The 27963-nt window shown below is 39.6% G+C and overlaps 1 protein-coding gene across 1 annotated transcript in view; it reads left to right on the top strand.

The window, feature by feature from the left end:
• The first annotated feature begins 2605 nt into the window (after positions 1 to 2605).
• Positions 2606 to 27963, top strand: part of camkvb (CaM kinase-like vesicle-associated b) — a 38100-nt gene continuing 12742 nt past the window's right edge. The window contains exon 1 of the mRNA XM_051415834.1: positions 2606 to 2836. The gene's annotated coding sequence lies outside the window, so the exon portion shown is untranslated. The remainder of the gene's footprint in view (positions 2837 to 27963) is intronic.

The following is a 27963-nucleotide window of genomic DNA, read 5'->3' as shown; positions in this document are numbered from 1 at the left end:
TGAGTCTACATTCTGCAATAACTACTGCCTGCTTCATTACATCACTGATATGGTTGTGACAGGAGAAAAAGTGACTGTAAGTGTTGAAGATATCAGACATCGCTCTGTGCACAACTGTTACCAAACACTTGAAATGCACTGCTAATCTTGTCTTGTTTCTGCCAGTTCTGCCAGTCTGCTGTATATTCAGGCTTGTCTCGTGGACAGGTAGCATTAAGAAGTACATTTACTGCGTTATTTGTTGTGCATTGTCATTAAACCCATTAAAACAACATTGTCTCATCAAAAAAGTACTCCTTTTGTTTACGTTCTTGCTAAAAGTCAGACAACGGGTGCCCTGTTAGCTCAGTCGTTAGAGCTGGCGACCCATGTACTGAGGCTGAGTCCTTGCTGCAGCGGCCCAGGGTTCAAATCCGCACTGCTGCGTGTCATCCCCTCTCTCTCTACCCCCCTTTCCTGTCTATCTTTGGCTGTCCCTATCAAATAAAGGCAATAAAAAGGCCCAAAAAAATTTAAAAAAAACTTAGACACCACTCTTATGCCTGTACACTAAATATCAACCTACAGCCAAATACCTTAGTTTATTATATTGGAAGCAGCGGGAAACAGCTAGCCTGACTCAATCCAAAGGTAAAAAAGAACCTATCACGCCTGTAAGGTTCACTAATGAAGTTATATCTCTTTTATTTAATTATACAAAAAATGAAGGGTAAACGCTGAAGTTTTTGCACTGGTTCCTGTTGTTTCCAGTTTTTATGGTACGCTAAGCCATCATCTCTTGGCTCTAGCAAACAGGCAAACATAAGAGTGGTCTCTACTAACATTGAGTGAGAAGGCTAATAAGGGTGTTTCCAAAAAAGTCCATTTCCCTGCTCCATTTCCCATAACTTCTGAAAATGGTGAGTTGGATTCTAAGCTTCCTGAACATAATTCACTGCCGCGTAGAAAAGCGCGACCCTGCTGTGCTGTGATGCTCTTCTACCACTCCATCATAAGAGTGACCAAGCCTGGCGAGCACATCGTGAACAGCTGAAGAAGCATGATCCCAGTTGGCAGGAGCTGTAAATGGCCAGTATGGCAGCTTGGCTTCTCTCAGTGGCTGCAGATGGCACCCAGCGACACCAGGGTCAACGTTCTGTCTGTGCCCCGCCAAAAATACTCGTACTGGGTGGGAGGCTCCATCTTCACCTGCCTCAGCAGATTTCTGCACATGTGGGTTAAGAGGCAGCAGGGATCCAGTCCCGTTTGCAGGAGGTGATTGAACAGAGATAGCTTTTACTTTTGTGCTATTTTATGCTTGGCAGGGACTCAATTTGAAAATAAAGAATTTCCAACCTATTAAGCATTTGGAACTGATATTAGAAAGCCTCACCATGTGATTCCAGCTTACTCTAGTAGCAACTGGATAATTTTGACCATTCCATCATTCTGAACATATGTGGGGCATATGTTTATGTTTCCCCTCATGCTTCGTTTGTAATGTGTGTGGACATGTGGACCCTTGAGGGTTTGGACAAGAAGCAGATTGTTCAAGAATGTTTTCTTCTCCAACAATCAGAGGCAGCAGCAGATGCTTTAAAGGGTTGGCTCGCCCAAGTCATGGAAATGAAATCCAATCTAAAAAATGTGGGTTCTTGAGATATTTATCTGTGAGATTTCTTCAGCCACCCCAGTAGTCAATGAACTACGTGCTCTGAGACAATAGTACAGATAAAACAGGTGACTGCTTTTTCAATGGATTCCACATTTCTGCATTTATCTGAAACTTATAAACAGATCAACATAAGTAAGACAGCAATGTATTCAATGTATGTCTGAATGACAAAAAACATTAATAAATAAAGGATAGACATGAAATTTCCTGTTTTGAGGACTGGACATTCAGTTATGAGCCACTTTTAAACCAGCAGGAGAACCACTGGTCAGACACAGGCAGACCGGCAATGTGGACTTGGTTGTAACTGACTGCCCATGGCCCGACCATGACCCAAATTGTATGGTGTCTGGTTTGCTCTCCCTTCATTTTTGTTCTGATTAAGTGTTACTGTTTCTTTCTTACAACTGTCTGAGTCAAACTTATATTTAAATGCACATTGTGAGAAAACAATGAGGGCACTTGCCAGGAACCACGTAGTATTTTATGTGTCAATCCATCACTTGATGCAGGCTACAATGGAGTGAGTCTATATCATTCTAAATTAAGTACTAGTAAATGTGAGACTGTAGGCGGGCTATTATGATCATTATGTCCAAATGTTCATGCTATGAAGTAATTCTTCTTAAGGTATGATTGTCACAACATTTTATTACTGTGAAATACTAATGCATGAATTGAAACTTTAAAATTCACACCCGTCTAAAAGGGTGTTTTAACTATATTTGACTGCAGGTTATAATGGTGCGTGTAAGTGAGCGCATTGAGGTGCATCCTTCACTATATGCGAACACAGGCTGCACGTCGCCTGACGATTCTATGAAACTATAAGAAAGTGTTATTATTGAGTAGGTTTGAACTCGCTCAGGTTGCCACTGACCCCTCTCCTCCCGTGTGCGCTGTCCTATCCAATGTGCGCTCTGGACACTTACCTCCCCTCCCTCCCTACCTCCCTCCCCTGTCCTCTCCTCCTCACCGCGCGGAGATCGACGCGCACAGGCACAACAGATGGTACAGTACTACAGACTGCAGGAGCGCAAGAATCTGATGCACAACTACTTTTATATCTGTAAACTTCACAGGAACGTTTAGTATATTAGGAGTAGGGGGGGGTTCTCCGAGGACAAACTCGACTTTGACAGTCTCTGGATCCTACGTTTAGAGGCGGAATTTGGTGTACGGGTAAGTTGTGATGTTTTCTGAATAGCCGTTTAGATTTCGGAATCAATGAACTCTAGAGCTGAATGCGCAGAAAAGGCACAACATGCGATGAGTTCAGGTATTTTTACTCCTTTATGGATGTATGTAAGTCTATTTATAACGCTAACTCCAACCGTTTAAGTTTGTTACGTAATATTTTACACAATTAAGAACAATGGCTTTATGAAATAACGCTCTAGCCTCTAGATCTAATGCCTTAAACAAGAATTTAAATGGATTATTACACCATCTGGGTAAAGAAAAATCTGTTTTTAGGTTTAGATTTCGAACTCTTTTGCTACACATTGCTTCCAAAACTAATTTAAAGATATCCACGAAAGAATTTCTCAAAATTGAGACACAAATGAGCTATTTATTTTACTTGAAAAACTTTATAGGAGCGGCATTAATGTGGGAGTGAATTAAGAATTAATAGAAACGTCAGACCTCCTTATTGTCATGAATTTCTACGCCAATAGGAGTCTTACATTCCAGGTTGTATTCTGGTCTATCTAGCCTTAAGTCTTCACTGGCTCCACAGGCACACGTCTCTGTAAAGTGCTGATGCTGCAACTCTGTGGGGTGCTGATGCCACAACACTGAGAGACATTCGAACATGTAATGATCATTTTTAGTGACATGTGTTGAGCCCACCCACCCCGTCACACATGGCAAACATTTAATGTGAAAAACCATACAGACACTACCATGTCAAAGGTCAGTAATGCTCTCTGACATTGTCTATGCTGGTTTTTCATCTCTTGTGAGAGGTGGCTGAGGTTAAATATGGGTTAAAACAGGACAGCCTCCGGCATAATGATCCACAGTGGATGATAACAAGACATCCAAACATGAATGCAAGAAACCTTATTACTTTTTACAGAAAATGAATACCTTTCGGTCTTTCTCGCCCTCAAATGCGTAACGAGATAAAAGCATTGAGGCTTTTTCAGGTTAATGGTCATCAAATACCACATGAAAAAATTGAATTTTTTGTTATTCAAAACACAAGCGCTTGTGACCTTTGTAGACATTAAAATTAATTAGCATTTTGAAAACATGGCGTAATCAGTATTTTACATTCTGCAAAGGCTGAAGTTCATAAGGAATAACTCCTGCCACCATCCCCATGCAGTGAATAGAGAAGACTTTTTACTGTAACTGCCTGTGAGACTCTAAAACTAATCTCTTCAAACTCTTGCATGTTTCCTGCCTCAGAAGAACATTAGAGAGCAGACACTCACTCTGACATTTAGTTCTAAGATTTAATAAAAAATAATCAAGTCTCAATCTGCCTCTTGACATTCATTATTATAAACCGCAACTTAGATATAAATTCAGGTCTGGCAGCCCAGTAAGCCAGCTGAGCCACACAGGGGAAAAGAATCCACCATTGGAGCTTTTCTACCATTGGTTGATGCCATCCATGCATATGTCACATCCTTAAGGCCCTTTAAGATGAGGGATGCACACTGGGTCACCAGTGAGCTGTATGTAATGATTTGTTCAGTCTCAGAGGAGGTCCAGACCTGCAATGGACCCCAGGTGGCCCTGTGGCAGCAGCAGCTACAGGAAAGCACAGCAGATTACCACATAGCCTCACAATTTGTACACAATTAGATCTCTGGGGAGAGCCACTCGAACTTTGTGTTGCATCTGCTCCTGATTCCGTGTGAGCTGCTGGCACGATGGTGAAATGTGGAAGAGTGAGGATTGCTTTGAAAATGCAACTGCAGAAAGATTTGCTGGTGAACACTGGTAAAATAATTAGGGTTACAGTGATGTTGTAAATTAATGGAAATAAATAATTGAGAGCACAATCGCGTAGATGCTGCTGTATAAATAGTGGTGGGATCAATTTCTGGAAGTCTGCTCATTCAGATCTCAGCTTTCTCTAAAAGCACTGCAAAAACCATTACATATACAGTGCTTTTATTACTTTGTGCCTTTACTTACCCTGTGCTTCTCTGTACACAGAACAGTACACATTGTACTGTGTAGATATCCTTTGTCTCTACGATATTACACATATCCTTTCTCTTCATTGCATCTTGCTTTATTTGTGCTCATTAAAATTTGTATGGGACCTCTGAGAGTACTTACTCACTAATGCTCCTGTGCAAGAGCCACATGACAAGCTAAATGCACCATGTGTGCTCTTACAAAGTCAAGTCAAGTGTACTGTGTTGAGTACTTGTACTAGATCAAAACACACACTGAGCAGCAATATTGGAGCATAAATGGGTATGTAGTACTGCAGCGAAGATATCATGTGGGGGGCCGGAGAGATTATCCAATATCTGATGTACTTTACTTTCCATTTATCAAAAACACACTGTTCTAACAAGTGGAGACTGTGGATGCAGTTTGTCCATCTTGCTATTTGTTTGCCCAACTTTTATGTGTCAACCTGGGAGGGCAGGATCATTTTCTCTGTGGAGAGTGGAGTACACATTTTGACACTAAAGCACAGGAATTGTCACTGAGAGGAGGCACTGCTGCTGATGTTATTGGAGTGCCAGATATCCTCCCAGCGTGGTATTTCATTATATTGTCACCGGCGTTGTGAGAAAATAAGAATAGCAGGCCTTTGAGTGTGAGTGAGGGACCCGTATTATACAAGAGAAGGGAGTTTAATGACTTAAGTCAGAGACAGCATCCCTCAAGTGTGAAAGGGTTAGATCTAAAGTAATAAGATAGGACTGGCTCTTTTTATGAGAACTGTAGTGTGTGGATTGTGAGTGTAGTCTCTCGCTTTGAAGAGTGGAATCAAAAGCGTGTGGATACTCAGCCACTGCAGAGGCTGACTGTTGTATTGACTTTACATAACCCACATGTAAGGTACACCTCATAAATATAGATTTTTGCCACATAAACAGTATATTTTATATATCATTTCCAGACTCAACAGCCGAACATATAAAATGCCACATTGCAGTGCAGAGGAAATGAAATAATGTTATACATGCTTGCTCATTAGAAAACATTTCCAAACAGCCTGCAGATGTAATCTGTTTCATAAGTCTGATGTCATGCAAATATGAATATGATGCTTTAAATATTGTTTTTTGCAGAGCAAACCACATACTGAAAACCAACAAAATAAATCATTCAGATTCAGTAGACATTCAGTTCTACATGTGTTAATTGCTACCACCATTATCTCCGACTGAGTGTGGAATATTTTAGGTAATGAGCTCCATTTGATGATTCTTCAGTTTAACTGCTGCTGCTGTCCATCCATCAAACCCAGGCCATCAAACTGCTGTCCTCACATGACTCAAGCAGCCAAGCAAAAATAAGTGACTGCATGAAGTCAGGGACTATCCGCAGCAATACATGGGTTATTTTTTGTAGCCGTGCATGCGCTCTCTCCATTTACAGTGGATCAATATCCTGCTGTGAGAAGTGAGCAAGAGTAAAATGAGGGGGATACTACAGTGAATAAATCCTGCAGTGATACCTGTAGCAGCCGTTAAGCAGCTGTGCCATGCAGCATCTGACATTAAGCTACTAATCTCAACATGAAAGAGAAGATGCCCACATTTTTGTCAGAGATGATGGATGCATTAAAAATGAATACACTCAACATACAGTGTATGCATAAATTACTGATTGATTGTCAACATCCTTTTTATAAGAGCTCATCCATGCACGTTGTGCTCTGACAGTAACTTATTAATCATTATGTGTCAGTAAATGTCTGCTTCAACACAAGCCATCATTCAGGTTACCTTCTCCGTTAATACATCTTACAGTAGTTTATTATAAATATTAGTAACTTCATGTTTTACTCATGATTTTTCCCCTTGGTGGATGGTCAAAAGCAGGTTGGGCCTCAGCAAAGCTATTGGTCAATTGAAGAAAAATGCATGTGATGTCATCGAACCATGGAAGTCAGTCCCAGTCCCCCCACACCCCCAACAGTCAGCGTCTGCTTCATTTGTGCATTCGTGCAGAAAAAAAACATGGAGAAAGAGCTGTTGTGCAGTCAACTGTGCAAACAGATTTGGAGACAATTCAGGTTTTTAAAGTCTTTACAAAAAGGCCAAAGTAAGCCGGAAGTAATACTTCTGTAATATGGCTGGGTAATGTCAACGACCCAAATGACGCTCTGAATGAAATTTGTGACAGAAAACCAGATATTTTAAATATATATTTACGTACACAGAACTTAAGAAACAGATTAGCTGAGTTTTTGAGTGTTTAGTAGATAATGTTGTAACAGTGTGTTACTCTTAGTGTTATAACTATAAACCTGAAAGTAACTACATTAAAACTACCTTTAGGTCACGGGTAAAGCAAGAGCACAGGGAAAACTTCGTCTCCTCTTACTTGGTCCACTTTACTGTCTGCTCAATTCTAACCAGTAACATTTCAGGCAAGGCACGCCATATTATGTCGTTGCTTCTCTAAATTACAGACAGAATACAAATATATGTATATGTTGTTACCATTAATTAACATATGCAAATGCTTTCAATAAACCTGAGAAGAATAATAAAGTAATCTACAATCTCATTTTACAATACCTAAGGTGTTATTTTTTTCACTTTGATTGCTGCATACAAGATATAGAACACAATGTTTTCAAGGGCTGTAAAATAACCAGGTGTCAATATTCGTTTGGACTTTGTTTAGTGTAATGTTACAGTACATCCCCATTGTTGAGTTACATACAGTTGCTATATATACCTGTACAGTCTATATCAAGTAACTGCATTTCTGGCCACATTTCAATTTGCAAAGACCACTGACTATCCACTGCTTCAGTTTTTCACTCTTTACTTTTTTAAGATGTTTCCGTCTTGATACTGACGCTCTTCAGGTTCATTGCAGACTTATGAAGTTTGTTTTTCAGTGTTGGTGAGGGAAGTAGTGTTATGAAAACATTAACGTCAGTGAATATCCTCTATGGGATGGCCAGCTGTGGATTCCTCAGTCTCATCTGTGCCATTCTGTCCTGGCTGGTTTCTTCTTGTTGCAGGCATCTAGGATCTGTTTGCTGACAATGACTCTGCCATCAGTCATTATGGGTTGTGTCAGAGGGAGCATATAACAGCAGTTATGTTTTAATGACATGTTGCACTGCCTGTACTGTTTATGAGTAGGAAACAATTAGTGTCACTAAAAAAAATATATGGCAAGACTGATTTAATCAATGTCATCAATCATGATTGAGACAGTGCAAGTGTCCACCAAAAAGCTCCAACAGAAGGAGTGTTTTCTGCCCTCAAACCCCATCTTTAGTGAAAGGGTTACTTGTGGCACCATGCAGCTTCAAAGAGCCACCCTGCCTAGCACCCACAAATAGAAAATTTGAAGGGGAATTTTAAATGGAAGTGGATTAATATTTCACCTCAACATTGATTCATGCTGCCACTGTAGACATTTTCATCGCTTATGCAAAGGCATGCAGTGACGTTACCACGGTCTTGATCTGGCACATCCTCTCCTTTCCACTGTGCATTAGAAGTAATGGGCCTCCTATGTAGCGGATTGCTGTCATTGCCACTTAGATTGTCACCCCAGCTGTCTGCTCTGTCATTTTCTCATTCACAACAGTGGTAGAGATAACAAGGGTTGAAGTGATAAAGGCTGTGATGGATGGAAGGTATTATTATTGACTTGTGGTGTTTGCTGACTGTGTTCTAAAGAAATACACGGCAGTTTCCATGATATTTGAGCGCGCAAGGGATTTTCTCAGGTGACATTTTATGTATCGACTCAAGTCCGCAGCATGGTTCGGCTCTATGCAAAATTCCCAGAGACATATTATATTACAAGCTGAACACTCAAACTACTACACGTAATGCATACATTTTTATTATTTTCTGAGAAAAAAAATCCATTCCAGGTTGTGTTTGTCATGTTTCATGTGTCAGTCCTGTTATTACATTCCTGGTCCCTTTTAATATTGTCTCCTCTACATGTTATACTGGTCTCTACTGCATGTTGCACAGGTGAAGGACAGGGGAAATCTATTTTCATTAAAGTTGCATGACAGAGCTTGAAGACAACCAGCAGTTGCATGACTACAATCGATGCTTCTCCCTCATGCTCTGGCAGTTTGTCACTGTGGTGACACGGGTAGAGATGTGCTTTGAGTTGACCCTTGAATCGGTACTTAATGATGCTCTGGCATTGGCCTGCAGTAATACTCTTTTTAGACACCATGATAGAGAAGCATATTGGAGGTTGAACAGGATTTATGATCTGTATGTTTTCAGGTTTTGAGCGGGAGTTCAAGAATGATGACAAGCTCAGCTTTGTTAGTTGGCAGTTTTGAAAGGTGCCGTTTTGGCTTCTGGCTAAACAAGAAGAGGAGGAAAGGGCTTGGTAATAGAGCAGGCAACTTACAGACAGTATGCAATTAAATTCGAAATGTTAAAGGAGGTCTGAGTCACCAGCGGGAGCAAAAAAAGGAGAGATTTCTTTTGTCTAAACAACACAAATTAATCATATGTGCCCAGCGGGCTCGATCACTTGCGTTGCATATTACAAATGAGTAATTTGCAATTGAAAAAAAAGATTTAATGGTTTAATTGTGGTTTAAAGTGCGCAACAAAGAGCCTTTATAGGCATCTGCCAGTGTCTTTATTGCCTTAGTATAACAGAGCATTGAACCTGCAATAACAAATTTTTTGGCTACTTGTGTGCAGCAGAAAGAGGTTCACAACATTGATATATCATCACCTTTTAAGTTAATATAGCAAACTTGTCAGCAAGCTGTTGCTTGTTTGTTACACAGTTACACATCTAGCAGATACGGAGCAACATGATCCTTCATTTGTAATCAGGTTTCTGGCCGCCCAATAAATGTAAAACCAATATTCACTCTCTTTAGCTCTGTTTTTGGTCTCTACTGCCTCCTGAGGGAAATATCTGGCTCCTTAGCTGCTAAGAACACAAATATGTTCACTAGCTTGTTGCTAACTTTGTGTATCTGCTGTGTGGTGCTGAGCAGATAGTGTACAGAGGATTTTTAGAGCCTTTAGATGCAATTAGAGCAGTGAGAGTGAACCAAAACAGTGAAGGTTTGGGCCAGACAGCTAAACAACTGGCTGAAACTCACTATCAAGCTCTGTAAAGCCGAGGGGAGCTGCAGATTCGCGTGGTAATTCTCTTTAAGTTCATCACTACGAGCAACACTTTTCACATTGTCATTTGATACCTTGTTATAAAAATATCAATCATTGTCTCTTGAAGGGAACTTGTACTTGAACTATGTATGTAGAGCTTTCTGAACAGGAGGTTGTATCCTTTTGTTGCCTCGGTCTGTCCAACACCTGAGTCCTGTTAGCCTGGAAAGAACCCCAGCTTAAAAGTGTGTAGTAGTACAGTAAAGTGTGCACATTCTCACTATGTCTGTCCTTGTACTGTATGTGTTGTGATAGTGGGCAGATATTTGGGGAGGATATTGTTTATAAGAACCAGAAATAAGTTTATGTTTATCACCTTAGGGTGCTTCACTAATTAGACTAAAGTGTGCTTTAATGAGACGCAGCAATTTCACGTTGAATGAGATCCACTTTGCAAAATCTTTCTCAACAGATAAGGGGGAGTGAAACTGGGCTGAGGGAACAGGTGGTAGACATTAATGAGCAGATCCAATAAAATTCATTCAAAGCAACTGTTCCTACTCCTCTTGCGTGAAAGACACAATAGTAGCACTGATCCATGTGGTAATGCACATGAATATTTGATCAGTATTTGCTGTTTGAAGACATAAACAGGTCCACTTAGACCTCCAAAAGACGAAGGAGGGAAAAAAATCTTCTAAATTTAGTAGTATGCAGCATACAACATACACCCCCCTCCAAAGCAAATTATGCTTTTCTCTGCATTGAGCAGAAACGGTACTGTACTATGATGCCACACTGAAGGACTTTGTAACCAAGGCAACCAACAACAGGCGCAGAGAATGGTCAGATTAGCCAGTGAAGTGTGAAGAGGGAGCGTTTCAGATTTTACATAAAGCAAAATGGCCAAGCTGTCTTACATCAAGACAGTGTATTAAAAACTGAAAAAAAACATTTCATCTTGGTAGATATTACTTGTAGCAGCCTTTGTGGTGCTGTGTTTACCTCATCGGTTTTTCAAGTTGCATAAACAAATGCAGCAGCTTTTGCCTGACAACCATATATATTGGAATAAATAGGCTAGAGATTTTATTCTAAGCACAAATTCAAGGAGGAGTATTTAAACACCGGGCTCAAAGGCTGTAGGAACATAGCTGAACACAAGGCTGGAGATGAGCTAATCACATACTTCAGGAAGAGAGCTTGGTGGAGGTGGATGCCTCCATTAGCGACAAGGATTCACACCTCAGTCATTCATCTCACCACCTCCCACCGCACTGACCCCCCGTCACATGTTCTGAGTCACCTGGCTCCTTGCCACTCCTCCCTGCTTGTTCTCTCAGCGTGGTACGTCAGCCTCTCTCTCTCTCTCTCTCTCTCTCTCGTTCCCTTCTCATGGAGCACACCAAACACACCAAGAGCCGATTAACTGTATCACTGCCTAGACAAAGCAAGAAAACAGAGGAAAGTATATTTAGGTACAGACTGCTACTATTGACTGGAGAAAGGCTTTTTTCATTCACGTGGGACGAAAAGAAGTCCAGCTTTGTGGTGGATAGGAGGTTTTTGTAGAATGGTTAGCCTGGTCTTCTAGCCACATTAACTTATTTGAGAAAGGCAAAGCATGCTTCAGAAGACCGATCCCATGGGCTTTCAGTGTTACAGCTCCAATTTCCCAGCACCCATTTGTGCTGAGGACATTTATTTGCTTCCATGCAGCATGGGTTTAAATGAGTCAGTCCGTTCAGACTGGCTTTATTGTGCCCGAACAGTTTCATGTTATTTCTGCCAGGAACACTGTCGTCATGCAGATAAAACTAGAACAGAGCCACGTACAAATATCAGTTTAATAGGACCCAACATAGATGCATAATTACAGCAACTATGTTGGATTAATAAGGAACTAGAAGAACAATAATTATACAATATATGTTCTCAAATGTACTATTATATGCTTTGTGTAAGAACATATAATGTTTATATAGAGGTTCAAAATTCTTTCTCGACCTTGGAAACCATGACACTGTAACCTCAAGATCTAATTTGTATCTTTATTGGAAGAGTTTTTCCAGTTGTCATGAAATTGTAGATGTTTAGAAACAAAAGGCATTCTAGCAGCTCTGTGACACTGTACTTAAGGCTCTAAATATTCTATATAATCTATATACCATATATCAAATGTATGTAACGGAACCATGTACAAAATGAAGGTATGTGATAATATTGTATGAAATTGGTATGAAAATGGCCATGAACATGTAAGGCAAAAAAGCCATTTTTTATATGGAAGCAACAGACTGCAGATATAATTGAGGTGTTGGCAACGGTGTTTGATGTAGTGAAAATCATTGGTGTTTTTTGGGATCAGATGATAGTCTGGTGAAGGGGTGTGCATGATTTACACGTCCTCCCTGAATCTTTGCTGAGTGGATATAAAATAGTTGGGAAGCAGACTTTAGCTCCCTTTTTGCCTCTCTCTCTTTCTCCTGCTTTCCTGATTTTAGGCGTGATTTCCCACAAAATGTTTAGTCCTAAAAGTAAGTTCTTCTGGCTCTCACTTGATAACGCTTCATCTCCAAATAAAACTAAAGTATAAAAAAGGAAACTGCATACTGCATGGATTTATTAAACAATTTCCTTTGCTACATACAGTACAGTAAGTGGAGCTGAGCTGGAGGGCAGCACAGGACCGGTAAAGTTTTGGATCACGCTCTCTACCATGCTCTCTTTCCCTTTGAGAAGGACAAATGTGATCACACTGTGGGTGTGAAACATGCATGAATGCCTAGAACAATTTAAGCATTGGCTGAAATGCAAACAAGATGACGTTTTTGGGGCAGCTTGGTGTTTGCGTGTGTACAACAGGAAATGTAGCCAGCATGGGGAATGGGTTTGCTTGGCTGTGCTGAGGAGCAGGTTGGTTGGACTGGTGGGCAGGCGATGCTGTGATTCCATCGGGACTGTCGAGGCCATATGCAGGACAGCTCACCATCCCTCACTGGGGCTGTGCTTGCAGTAGGCTGCAACACATGTACTCACCCCAGTCTGACGAGCGAGAGCGTGTCCTCACAGCAGGAAAACTTCTTTCTACACTAAGAATATGTCATCTCTTACAGATAGAGGCGGTCCTCTTCTGCTGTTTCACCCGTGTGACCACTGTGTAACCATGGAGACAGGGATGTTACCTTGCATTTACACTAATTTGAAACTCTGAAGCCGCTGCAGTGTTATTCGGTCTGCTAATATGACTTGAATTTTCTACAAGCCATTCAGCAGTGTCTCCAACATCTGTTGACCTGCACACAGTGAGACATGCAGCTGCTCCACTCTGCTGTAATTTGTAAAGCAGCTAGAAATTCAGTGCAAGCTGCCTTTTCTTACTAAGAATCCAAAAAGCACACAGCAGTGACACGATCCTAATTTTCATGAACATTCTGTCAAGAGAGATTACGCATCCTTCATCCTGCTGGGTTTTCTCCCCCAGAGATAATAGCTTGTAAATATGATGAGGCTGTGGAGGATATTGCAGAACTGACTTAAAGTACATATTAAGATACTCCAGTTTTCTGTGTAAAATGCATGGTGGAAACTAGAGCTCAGTAACCTTTTATATATTTCTGGACAAAAATCATCATAATATCCCAATTTCAAGGACTGCACTGGTGAGGTTATTAATGCTGCAGAAGCTGCAGCCACAGCTTTATAAGAGATGCACAAACATGTTGGGAGTTATTATTCTCAAATGTGACACAATCAGTGAATTAACCTGCTCTCACTGCACGTCTGAAATCATCAGGATATGACAGTGTATGAAAGACCTCTGCAAACATCCTGCATATTTATGCCTGTAGCTTTCTATCTGCAGGGCATCTGTCAAGTTGTGTCTGATCTAATTAATGACTTTGCAGCAATTTACCGATGGCTCATTTGCACATGGCTACCCAAGCCCACCGGTCATATTTTGTGACTGTCGCGGTGGAACACTCTTATCAACTTTTATTAATTCAATTAAAACATACCCAGTATTGTGTGTTTCTGTGTAGCAGCATGACACACAAGCGCCATCCTGAAAATATTCTGTATATCTGTGATATGACCCCCACCCCCCAACGCACACACACAAATACACTCAAAAGCATATGAAAATGTGATGCTTTCCTTTACTCAGCTCACAGTTGTGCCAGGGGAGGGTGATGCTGTCAGATGAAGGTACAGTACTTTGGATAGTTATTACAAATCCTGCAACACATGCATACTGATAAACCTTTAAAACTTTTAAGTGTAGGTCCAGTATGTAACATTTTGGAAGATCTATTGGCAGAAATGGAATATAAGGTATGTTTTCTTTAGTGTATAATCACCTGAAAATAAGAACCGTTGTGTTTTCATTGCCTTAAAATTTGCTGTTTTTTATCAACAGCCGCAGCGGTACGACCTTCGCTTATTATAAAGCCTTTTTAGTTTTCTGACTTTTGTTAATTTTTTTTTATCTTAGTATTGTTATTTTTCCTGACTTCTAAAAATTACTCTTTACTCTTTTGAAACTTATTGCTGTTTAGGTTTTGCTTTCATTCAGTTTTAAAAGACCATTTTGAAATGTAATGATAACCCTCACTGGGCGTTTTGAATTTCAGGTGAAGCAGTAAATTTTAAAGTTAGCTGATTTACATAATCTTGTAAACATGCCTGATTAATCAGCTCTATCAATGTGTGCTCAGCTAAAAGTAAAAGCATTGAGGGCCTAATCAAAAAAGAAATCTAGAGAGATATAATGATCAAGATAATGTTTATTTCAGTCAAATGTAATTGTATTTCCAAGTGTCCTGATGTTAATTTCAGTGACAATCAAGCACCAGTATTTTTAGTTTCAGTTTTTGTTTACCTTAAATTGAGGTGATTATATCCATTGTTGTTAATAATTGTACATTGTTAACATTGTGGAGCTATACACACTCATACATAGCACATTGTTGTTGAACCACGCCCACTCATTTTCTTTAACTAATTAATATGATCTGATTTTAAATATCATTGACTGGTAATAAGCTATTTCTGCATTCATTCTTAAACACTTACTTACTGTCTTGTTCATGTTTGCCAGTATTTAAAATATGTTGACTCCAAAGTTTGATTGTGTCAGTCAAGACTGACCTATTCAACCATGAAAAATAAATGAGTGATATACTGAAACCTGGAGGCTGTGAAGTGTTTCTACCAAAACAACTTGAAAGATTTTTTTAAACAAGGGACCTCTCTGCTACCTTTGAGTAGCAATATAAGGACTTTAATTGATCAACAATGATTGCAACCCCCAGATACACATGTATTGACACTTGGTGTAATGAGGAGTTAAAACATGACTGATTATTCCTTTAGAATTAAAGCAAGAGAATTTCCTGGATGTGGACTCAGACAAAACACATTCTCATCCACAACAATTTGCCTTACCACTGACAAGTGCAGCAATGGGGCATGTGATCTCATGAATGTATTATATTCTAATTTGAATATAAAGCATTAGTATAGTGCAATTAGTGTTAATTTTGTAAACGAAAACTGACACAAGATGATGACATGGTGGCACTGATGTCATTAAACACTAAGTGTGACTATATCAAGATGTATTAAGACGAGACTAATATGTAGTTCAAAAAATAAAAACTTAACCAAAAATCTCTTTAGTTTTGTTGACAGAAAAGATGAGATGAGTTTCCATGACCTGTGCACTGGGCAAGAAACATATGGGCCCATTTTAGTTGTGATCTATGAGGCTAAGAAATGCATTGCTTTATCACAGCAAGGGAAGCAAAACCTGAAGAGACACTAAAGCTAACCACAAAGATACTAAGGGAAAACAACTCACTACTAATTGTCAGATATTACATATTTTGTTTTTTTTTAATACCGATATACGGTAACCTAGGCTTCCTGCAACATTTCTTTAACAGAGTGCACAAAGGCTGACGCTAGCTGTAAAAGCCCTGCAGTAGGCTTTTTCATTAGGCACAATGAAAATGAAAACACGATAAAGCGGAATCTCTGAACCTAAACGCTTCACACAGAGGTTCAGCCAGGTGAGCACTCAGGCGGATAAAGATGCTGACACCTGCTGCCCTTCTGACTTAGGGACAAAACCCTTGTCCACAGGGCATGTGCGTGACAGCTGCCTGGCTGAACTGCTGCAGCCCGCACGCCCGTGTTATCCACACAGAGAGTGCTTCTGATGTGTTACTGCTGCTGCCAGCCCTATCTTTCTACATCGAGTTTGCCTTTGATAAATACAATAACACAAAAGCCTTTAATAAATGAAAGGATTCTGTGCACAGAAGAGAAAATCTAGAGAGATTTTAAGCAGGTAGCAGGTAGATGAACGTTTCCCATACAGTTTGTTTGTAGTAGGGACCCAGATTTTACTTGTGGGGTCAGGGACTGTAAAGCACACTGAATCTCAACATGAACAGAGTATGGGAAAGTGGCAGTTCTATCAAAAATCCAAACTACGCTCTGTTGCTGCTTAAATGAGACTAATGATTAATTTATAATGAATTATAATAATAATAATTAAAAGGCTACTGTTTATTAAACCAACTAGTAAGACGGTGGGGTTACTTTATGTAGGCAGTGTTGTTGATTATTAAACCTGTGTTTTTCATCAGATAAGATAAAAACTTATGTGACTAAAATTACCAAAAAATGACTGGACTAGATTGAAATGTTCAATATAATGTGATGACTAAAGAAAACTAAAATGTCAGCAGTTTTCATATAATACTAATACTTACATAGTTACCGTTTTGTGTGACTAAGTTAAGACTAAAATGCCCAGACCTTTAGTCAACCAAATCTTAACTAAAACCATTTGACACAGGACTAAGACTAAATTAAAACAAAAGCTGACAAAATTAACACTATTTGCAACGCATACCTGCTAATCCACATTAAAAATAAGGCATAAAGAACAACAAACAACAGTATGGCTTACTACTGTGGTCTATGAGCTTCTTTTAAACCAGTGGTACTTGTATATCATCATATTTGGAGCAGGTTATTATAACACACTAGCAAATGAAACCTATCAAGTATTTAGTCCCATTGTTTGTTTTGTTTGGCCAACAATTCAGTGTGAACTCTGGTTGCTGCCAGAATTTCTGTCCCTGTCCTGCTCTTTTTGTCTCTGAAATAAAAGCACTTTCACTCAAACATAGTGTGCTCTGATGACCGACCCTGAGCCCAAATACCGTAGATTTGGAGAGAAATCTGGAATCGAAAACACACTGACACACCACACACACACACACACCTACACCTACACACACACACACACACACACACACAATGTTACACATATGTATAATGCATTTTGCCCACCTGAGGCTTTATGCGAGCATTTACTGTAATGGTTTATGACTGAATTAAAACCTCCAGTCTTGACCTGTATATACAGTAGGATGGAATACACATGTAAGTGCACACATACACAATACATGTACATGCACTCGCACAGCTTAGACACTTAGGAAGTGGTAAATAAGTTGGATTAATAAAAGACATGACTGTCCTGAAGGTATTTAATATCTCATTACAACAACTGTGCATTAGCTCTTCATCCTTACTGCAGCACAAAATAAAACCGCAGAAAGAGTTGAGACAAGCATCACATTAACTAACACGAACGGATACAATATCATTGTTCCATTTTCTAGGCTTCTCTCCAAAGAAGCAAGCGTTAGAGAGAAACTTCTCTTTGATTTCACACCAAGCCCTCAGACAACAACAGCTCTGCAGCAGTCCAACCCATCAGTTTCTATCCCCTCCAAGAACCTCGTAACACACTTCTAACAAGCAGCGGCATGGTGCCCTGGCCGTGAAGTCTCTTCATGCTGTTGAGTTTTATTTTCTCTCTCAGAATAAAAGAGAATTTAAATGAACATGCAGACGGCTTTCAAGATATAGAGAACTAACAATGTCTAAAACTGCTTAACTTGTGAACAATGTGGAGGCCCGTGTACAAGATTGAATCATTACCTCCCAACTGGTTTTCATATGTTGCACTGTATTGTACTGATTTGATGTTGATTTCCAGCTTTGGAGTGAGACGGGTTGATTTCATACATAGTTTGTTCTGCCTTTGCACAAAAACCTTAAACCTTCCACTGCAGTGTTCCTGTTTCTGCTGACTCACTCTTTTAGCAGAATATCAAAAACTACCCCACCGGGGCTCGAGTTCTGGCAGTTCGTCACAGGGCAGACAGCAGATCTGTGCTGCTCAGTCCCTTTATCCCTGATATTACTGACTTGACCTGGATTTATAAATCCCACAATTGTATATTATTCTAGCTGGCTTTTTCTTATGTATATGTTTTATATATTTCAGCATCATTTGATCTCTTACACAACATATTTTGAAGTATTTTGCTAAAAAGTGCAGCCTTTGCACTGCCCCACTCCCTGTAGATTGAGGCTATTTCATTAGCAAAAAGACATCACATGGAATGAATCTAAACCAAGCAGATACCCACATCTTCATCACGCATGCATTGCCTTTGAGCAATGTATTCTTCCCAGCGCATTCGGTTTCAGTTGTGCTGGACTTCAGACAAAACCCTCCAGAACTGCCTTGTTTTAAACATCAGGCTCCTGTTGCAGCAGCCGCAGCGTCAGCCCCCCCCCCTGTCAAAGGCATTTTCATGCTCTGAACTTCCTATTTTCAGTTCAGTGAGACGATGATATAAGAAGCCTTCTCTCCCCGGTGGAGAATAGAGCTGTTCAAACTGAATGAGAAGAGAGAATAAAAAATGGAGCTAGCACGAAATGCTACGCGGACATACAGTGGAAACTAATGAGAGCATTAGACACAATCTATTTACTCTACACAGAAGATGGTAAACACAACAGACTGTATGAGAGCACAAGGACATGTTGCTGGAAAGACTTTGTTGTCATATTAGAGTCCAAACTGAAATATCTCGACTATATTCAGTTGATGAAATCTGTGAATGACATTTTGTACAGGCATTCATGGTTCTCAGAAGATGACTGCTAATGACTTGTTCCCCTGACTGTTCATTGAGCACCACCACCAGGTCCGATTTTTTTTTTTTGTGCACTTAAATATCTAAACATCTACTTTAAAGGTCCAGTGTGTAACATTTAGGAGGCTCTATTGGCAGAAATGGAATATCATATCCATAGGTATGCTTTCATTAGTGTATAATCATCTTTGAGACATTTTATCTACAGAGAGAGCGGGTCCTCTTTTACGGAGCCCGACATGTTCAACCTCCATGTTTCTACAGCAGCCCAGAACAGACAAAACACCTATCAACATGAGTTTTGCAGCCACTGTAGTTTCTATTACACACTTCACAGCCAGTTCAGGTCGTCAAATACAGACACAAGTGGTTCTCAGTTAGTTGTAATCTGAAACTTTACTGCTAGATGCCACTAAATCATACTCACTGGTCCTTTAATCGGTTAGCATCAAATTTTCTACAAACATTCAGTGTTCCAAGAGGATGAATCCTACTGAATGTCCCTCCAGTGTCTAGTTCAGACAGAAAGCAAAATGAATTTCCGCTTTGTGTTATTTGTGCGAATTGGACTGCTGCACTCAAGAGTGCAGATCTTATTACAATATACGGGGGATCCACATCAATATCTGAACTACATGATGAGTAGCATGACCAGCATCACTTCTGTAAAAACCAAACAACAAAATACCAAACAAAATTGTTCCATTTAAGCCTTTCACCAAACACACAGTTGTACAAATCCTTTAAATGTTACAGTATAACAATTGCATGTACACACTTATACACTACACATTATTTTTTAATTACTTTTTTAAGTAGCTCAAAATAAATAAACACATGTATTTTGATTATGTATATTGACTGACCACTCACTGACTGAACAAGCAGTTCGGTTCAGACCAATTAGGATACACAGGGGGGACATGAAACCTTCCAAATGTGTTGTACTATGTATAAATTGTTTCCAAAGTGGAGTCGGCTTCTATTATATATATGTATTCAATTACATAATTTCCCGAGAAATAATTTACTGCGGGGAACAACTTCATGTTTTTCAGAAGTTGGTGGGGGGTCTTCCCCCAGGGCTGCACCATTTGTGTAAATCAATATAGATGTTAACTGTAAGCTTAGTCTGACTGATCTCAGAGCTAACCAGAACTTCAGTTATTTCTTTTATTTTCCTCCAGTCTCTCTGCATTTTCCTCTTGTGTCGTTTATCAAGCAGATTCAGGAAGCTGTGGGACATATTTTTCACTTGAGTTGAAACATTTGCAATGCAGGTGCAGCTACTGGAGCTCATAAAGCACTGACATTCTTGGTTTTCTCCTTCCTGGGCTATCACAGCTGAGACTGGTGAAAGCAGATTCAGGGAGGGGATGAGATTAGAGTCAGAGGTGGCTGTCGTTGCAGGTGAGGACTCAAGAACCCAAGAGTATGAGGGAAAGACAGAGATCCTGACTGCGCAGAGAACTAGCAGGACTTTCTCCATTCATCTTTCCAACACCAAAAGATATCAATCAAAAAAAGAAATGCTTATATTATTGCAGATAGCTGGTGATCCTAAATCTCTTACAGTATACCCAAGTGCTCGTTCTCTGGGGTAAAAGCGGGCAGCAGGGACAGTGTTATGTGATTGTCATCTGGAAATCTAAAAACCTAGAATATGCATCTGCACTCTTAGTGCCCTCCACACACACTTGAACAGGGACTCATGAAATGTAGGAGACTTTATAGTACACTGAGTCTAATGCTGTGTCTAACAAGACAATTATGTAATACCAGATGTGATACAGAAATGTTAGAATGTGAGCTAGCGCGTACATGTTGGATGATATGGAGTTAGATTAGTATAGCCTAAGGTTGCCTTCTGCTGCGGTTCAGTTACAGTCCAACACCATTTCCCTCAAGTTCGCCGCAGGAAATAGTTCATCCCACAATGGGGAGGCATTTACCGTGGTGTAGTATTGTTTGCTTTCAAATGTCATCAATTTACAGTCTCCTCCTGTCAGTTTCATTAATGGGCTTTCTTGAATTTACTGCTCATAATTTGAGTCTCTTTTGCGCTATCAATTTCACAGTCAGCACTCTGAGGGGACTTTCAATTAGTGTGAGCTCGACATTAAAACCGAGCCGGCTTTATTTATCCCTGCCTTTAGATGATAATATTTCATGTAATGTCGATTTTATGTGTGGCAATTAAAGTTTCTGTCCACTGAAGCAGCACAGAGGAGCTGAAAGCTAATGAGATTGGCATGCAAAGGCTTCAGTGTTGTAGAGGAGAAGCTAAACAAGAGACCAGTTTTTTGGAGTCAAGAGGAATTCACATGTTGTTTTATGTCTGCCGATAACCTTAAAGGTGGGGTCAGTCATTCTGAGTCTCATTCCACATTGGTCAAATACTGATGCTTTGGCAACCCAAAGCTATGTTTTGTAACACTACAACATAAATATAACATATTAAGTATATATACTTATATATAAGTAAAAATTGGGGCAGTTTATGTGTTGCTTTCAGCCCATTCATCAGTGTAGTATTTTTCAATACTACCACTGGATGGTGCCAAAGTCTGAAATATTCTAATCGGAATAAGTAAATTGCGGATTAAACAAGAAAAGGGGCAATTAGTGGTTGTTTCAACATTTCTGTGGAACAAATGATCCACTTTGTATTCAAGTTTAAACTTCTGCATTGGGAATTGTTTACCATTGTTTTGGCATCTGTATGACCTCTGACACATTTTTAATTGTTTACAGTATACACACACACCCAATGTGGAAGCGCATGTGCATTTGTTGACATGTCTAGGTTTTGTTCAGCATTGTCTGGCAGACTTACAGTAACCAGGTTTTTTAGCAGTTGTATGCAAATTTTAGGCACCCCTTGACAAATAAAATTTTTTGGTGATTTTTGAATTGAAAAAATGTAAACACAGCCTTTCTAGGACATGGATGTAAGACAGAATTTTCAGCTAACATTAATGCAAAGTTACAAATTCCATGTTACACATTAAATACATATATGTAATCATTGTGGCATGTGCAAAAGTTTGGGCTAAATTGTCAGTACTTAGTATCACCCCCTCTGGCAGGCTATGTAGCAGGGTTTTGTTGCAGCCAGTGGCAAAGAGGTGGAGGGAAGGAAATTCAGGAATCAAATATCACACCATCTATAAAAAAGCTGGAGCTGAAGAGAGGGAGGCGTCTACAACATGATAATGATCCTAAACATATCTTGAAATCCACTACGGACTACCTCAAGAGACACAAGCTGAAGGTTTTGGAATGGCCCTCTCAGTCCCCTGACCTAATTCAATCATTGAAAATCTGTGGATGGATCTTAAAAGAGCTGTGAATGCAAGACAACCCAAGAATGTTACAGGACTAGAAAACTAGAATGGGACAAAATCCCAAATACAAGAATTGATTTTTTGACTTTTTGCTGGATACAAAACACGTTTGTAAGTTGTGATATCTGCTAAAGGGGGCATTATTAAGTACTGCCAATTTTTGCACATACCACAATGATTTTTTTTACTTTGTATTGTAGCTATGCATGAATATTCCATATCTATTTCTCAAACATTTGTATACATCTGTAGATATAATGTCTCAGGTTGGAGCTGGTTAGACTCATGCATTAACCCAGTCTCACACCCTACCTGACCCTGCCTTCATCATACATTTTCTGAGCTGCATCGGAAATAGGGGATTCAAAATGTACATCTTATGTTGCAATTCACCACAATCAGGCCAACATTGTCCTGCATCGGACTGAAAGTGACATAAAGGTACAGGAGTTTTGACAGCAGAGACATTTATTGGGCTAAACTTAGAAAGAGTAGCTGTATCCTTTACAAATAGGAAAGGACACAAATGTTCATAGTACAGTGGAGTATGTGTATTCACACTGTAATGCACACATGCATGTGTTCTTTCAGGCATGCGCTGATGTCTACACATACACTATTCTCTCCCTCAGGATGGATTGTCTGTCGCTGTTTTAGCAAAAACAAGCTGGCATTTGTTCGCACACACTCTCTCCATAGGGAAAGCACTTGTGAGCCATCTTACCTGAAGAGTAGTATACTGTATTTATAGACTGTCCAAGCCACACTGAAGCACCCTCAGGCAGCCATATTGGAGGTCAGCAGTGGCCATTCATTTGTGGGTGGACTGCATTTCTAAACATACAATTTGAAGTTTCAGCAGGATTCATTTGTCACTGTGATCGTTTTGTCCTGCTTCTGCTGACTTGACAAACTTAACTTCTTAGGTATTTAATCAATTGTATTGCTTTTTGGCTATTTCTTAGTTATTTGTGTCATCAAGCCATTGTAAAGATAATTACATGCATTATGTAGAACACTACACAGTACTTATTTTAATTTTGGAAAGAGCGTCAGACTTGTAAATGAGCACAGGTCATGAACATAATAATTTAAATCATATGCCCAAAATCTCCATACAGCAAATTTTAAATGCAGGAAATGAAACCTCTCCCCCTGGCGAGCCAAGTCAACCCACAATTACCATTCAAGCACTAGTAGCAGCGTCAGCTTATCTACTAGCTTGAATCAGGTTAATAATACATGCAAGAAAACCACAGAGTCTCATATTCACAATGTCTTCATGACTTGCAGGTTAAACAGACAAAATGCAACAAAAAGCTGCTTAAATAACCTGTTTAAATAGAAGGTCTTTGGTTATCGCTGTTACATGACCATTCCCTCTGTGGAAGGGACATGGAAGATGTTGCTGTTGGTGCTGGCAGGGTTAAAGAAGACACTAAAGACAGGTACAGTCATAGGAACATAGTGGACAATTGTATTGCAAACAATATACAAAAAGCAGCCACTGCATGTTGCTGTCTTGCTTCTTTAGGCTGTAATGCGCAGTCTCTGAGCAGCTGTTCACAGGCTTTGTAAAACACATATATAGCTGTTACCAGACATTCCTGTGTGCTGTCCTGTGTAATTAAGGCTGTGCTTTTTGTGTCCCCACTCTGGAGCAGAAAAATAATGGTATGGTGTTCAGCAGGTGTATAAAGGGCAGCCTGCCAGTCATAGAGGGCATAATATGTATATATATATATAGACTATAGAACTGCGACTCTTGTACAGTATGTGTCCAGATCCTGCAGTCTTACCTCCCCTTTAAAAGCTGTTGTAAGAGGAGGCTGTAATTTGCCTTGTGATTCTTGTAAAGTGCAAGGTTAAGCCTGTGTCGCTGCAAGTGATTCATCATAGAGGGGCTCCGTGTGTGACTGTGAGAGAGTGATGGCACAGGAAGACAGAAGGAAGTGGGAAGGAAGTAGAGTGTACAAGAGTGAGTGCTTTCTCAAACTCACTCTCTGCTGCTGAAGAAGCCACTGCAGTGTTTTCTCATTCAACAAAGAATGCAGCAATATGAGTCAGATACAAAGCCTTGTTTTGAATGAATGGCAGCACGTAGAGTGTGGTTGTGATCAATTTCCAAAGGAATGATGAATAAGTCCCCGAAAATAAAATAAAATAAAATAAAATAAAATTGTTTATATATAAAGTAGATTGCAAATCCATCCAATCCTCCTAACTACTGAGAGATTTGTTGTGTGTAAGGCTGACACAGACAACGACAACTAGCGCACGAAACTGGGATTAGAGGAAGGCTAAGGGGAGAAGGCTAGTAATTATTACAGCACTACCAGAGATGCCATGCTTCTACTCGTAACACACTGTTAAGCGAGCACCCCGGGACACAACAATTCCTCGATACAAGAAAGACACGAACTGCAGGCCCAGTGAGACATGCTGTGGAAAAGGAGACTGTTATCCATGAATAATTAATTCAATTGTGCATGCGCCCACTTTTAAAAACCTTTGCCGCCATCTTTATTCTGATCCCGCTGCTGATTGATGCAACTTTGATTGATGCAACTTTCCAACTTTACATTTATTTCCTATCTGCTGTTGTTACCATGGCTCTTCTTGCCTCGTTATAGACCTCTCAGCTCCATGCTCCTCTGCTGGCCCTGCAAAGGTTGAAACAGCAAGCCTAATATGCTGCATTGCAACTTTAATTAGTACAGTAAAACCCCCCCGAGACAGTGCATGCAAACTTTTATGTCAACATTTCCAAGCAGCCATTTCGCCTTAGAGTCACATGTAAAAAGACATAATTCTTGTGAGGTGCAGTAATGAGGCAGAGAGTTTCTGAGAAGCGCTTCCATTAATACAAAGAATCGCCACTGAATTAATGCAGCTTTTACCGTATACTGTGAAATAATATACATATAAAGTACTTTGATTTGGCTTTCATCCTGGGTGCCCATTAGAAATAGATTGAATTGATAGAAATATTCAAGAAACGGTGCAGTGATAATTTTGCCAGTGTTGTCAGAGGCACTTTAGATTTATTGCATAACATCAATATTCCACCTTGAGTATAATGTTCATAGAGTAAATCTCAGCACTAATGGGTTCTCTTGGCCCTTGGTTCAACCCTTCATCCATAAAAGTTCGCTCAGAATCGGACAGCTTTGGCGTTAATGGGATTTTGCTGTTACTGTATAGCAAGCAATAACAATCATTAGCATATTTATATTTGCCTGTTGTACTTTTGAAGCATAAAAGCTACAAATCCACAATTTACATTTTATATCTACATTATTCAGAAGGTATTTTAGTATGAACTGCTTCCATGTACTTTAACTGATGTGTTGACACCTGACTTAAAGGACCAGTATGTAGGATTCCAATCGTGTAGGAGAAACTACAGTGGCCATGAAACTTCGGAAAAAACATGAATGGCCCTTTCTTGTACCAGTGTTAGGTTTGTCATGTTCTGAGCTACTGTAGAAACATGGTGGTTCAAAATGGCAGATCCTCTACCTCTGTAGAAAAAAATAAAAACAAAAAATCAACAGTTGTTATTTTCAGACTAATGAAAACACACCTATGAATATATATATATATATATATATATATATATATATATATATATATATATATATGCCATTTCTGCAAATAGACCCTCCTAAATGTTTCACAGTAAACCTTTAAAAATGATTACAATACATATAGTGTCCAACCCACAAAAAATCCTTCAGCTAAAATGTTTTCCCCATATATTTTCCCCATATATAGATATGTCAAATATATGATATGTCAGATTTGTTCACCTCCTACTCCTTGCATGACATGTATTTGACCTCATTGTAAATAAACATGGAGGTAATGCTACAAGCAAATACTAAAGCCAGGGCTTCATTCCTGTTTTTGTGTGACAAATATGTTATGAACAACCACAGGATAAATGTCATTAACAGTCAGAGTGAACCTCAATGCAGCTGGAATTTAGAATTAATGTACAAAACCTAATTTTAAAAGTGCGACTGTCAGCTCTCCAATCACAGTCAGGCTACTTCACTCAAAATCTGATTGCAGAGCCAGCTTGAACCTGTTACATTAAACATCCTGTGATAAAAACCTCACTGAAAACTTCAAGTGTAACTGTATTATTTAAAAGCTCCATTACTTGACCCTAGTTTCCTCAGCATTGCCTAAGTTGAGGGCTTTCAAGTCAAGACCGAGCTGATGTACAGAAATCCAAAAATAACTTGTTTTGTATCATCCTCCAGTCCTTATGTTTGCTTCCAGTTTCATAAACATAGTTCCCTTGCACTTTTTACTTGCAATAGCAACTTTTTTCACAGGAAGAGCGAGGCAACCGTTTGAGCATCTTTCCCACACTTGTTTCTGTTAAGACTTACACAATTGTCGCCTAGACCATCTGTGTTGACCTTATCTTCTCCTTTCAGTTGAAGGCAGAGTGCTATCACAGTCTCTTGGGCAATCTCAAGAGATCAGCAGGGATGAAAGAAAATGAATGTCAAGGATGTTTTTTCCTAATAGCCGGAGAGTCTGTCCTTGTGGGGCTGAGGCTCCAACAAATCCCCAGGAACAGAGGGAAAGACTGAGTGACAGAGAGACGGGGAGAGATGATATTTTAGATGGCTAAGCTGAGCCCTGTCAAAAAAGAATTACTAGTTTGTCCAAAACACTCAAGAATGGATTTGTACCCCAGGGAAACAACACACAACAGTACTGTGTGGAACTGTCAAGTTTTAATGTTTTTACCAATTATTAATACCACTTCCTGATAACCTGATTAAAGCAAAGATCCCATAAGAACGTTGAATGTCAGATTTGTGATTGCAGTGGTTGGTTTTGCATATGAAAGCACACTTTCACTTTGAGTAGTTTAAGGGCCCAGAAAAGTCTGATATGTTTAAAGCGGTCGTTCTCTCTCTCTAGAGAGACAGATATATAGAGTGGGGTGGGAAAAATGGCGACCAGAACCTGCATCCATTAATCTCTTTGTCCACTTGTGAGCTGTATAACAACTGTACTCACACATTCAACAGATACAGAACAATGTTAGCATTCATTTGGAGTTGTGCTTCTGGCTGCCTGATAAATATAAGTGCAATATTTACTCCTCACTTTGTTTCTGCTGAAGAAAATATCTGTCTCTTTAGATGCTTAATGCTCCATTATGTTCACCAGCTAGTTTCCAACTTTGTCTTTCTGTTATTCTGTGCTGAGCAGGTGGCATATAATGGGCCTATCAGGGCTTTTTTGCTGGAAACTGGGTTGATGGTGAGAGTACCAAAACAGTAAAGTTTGGGGTCATAAAAACAGCTGTTAAAACGCTTTGTAGAGCTAAAGGGTAACTCCAGAGGTGGGTGATAATTCTTTGTGGCTTTGCCACTACAAATGACACCTTTCACATTACACATAGTCTTTTGATCCATTGTTATTATAAAAATATTGATTAGTGCACCTTTTTTTGGATGATCTGATTTGTGTGGGTACAACATTTAAGTTATAAAGATCTATTCAGATAACAAAACAGCATGCAGAATTTGTACAGGTGATGTCTTTTAATCATCTTTTTTACGCAATCTGTGTTCTAGCCTGAACTTAACAAGATGTTGGAGGCTTCATGTCCATGT

This window comes from Dicentrarchus labrax, unplaced genomic scaffold (assembly GCF_905237075.1).
Source record: "Dicentrarchus labrax unplaced genomic scaffold, dlabrax2021, whole genome shotgun sequence".
In the NCBI taxonomy this organism is placed as follows: domain Eukaryota; kingdom Metazoa; phylum Chordata; class Actinopteri; family Moronidae; genus Dicentrarchus; species Dicentrarchus labrax.
This window is presented reverse-complemented; position numbering and strand designations above follow the sequence as displayed.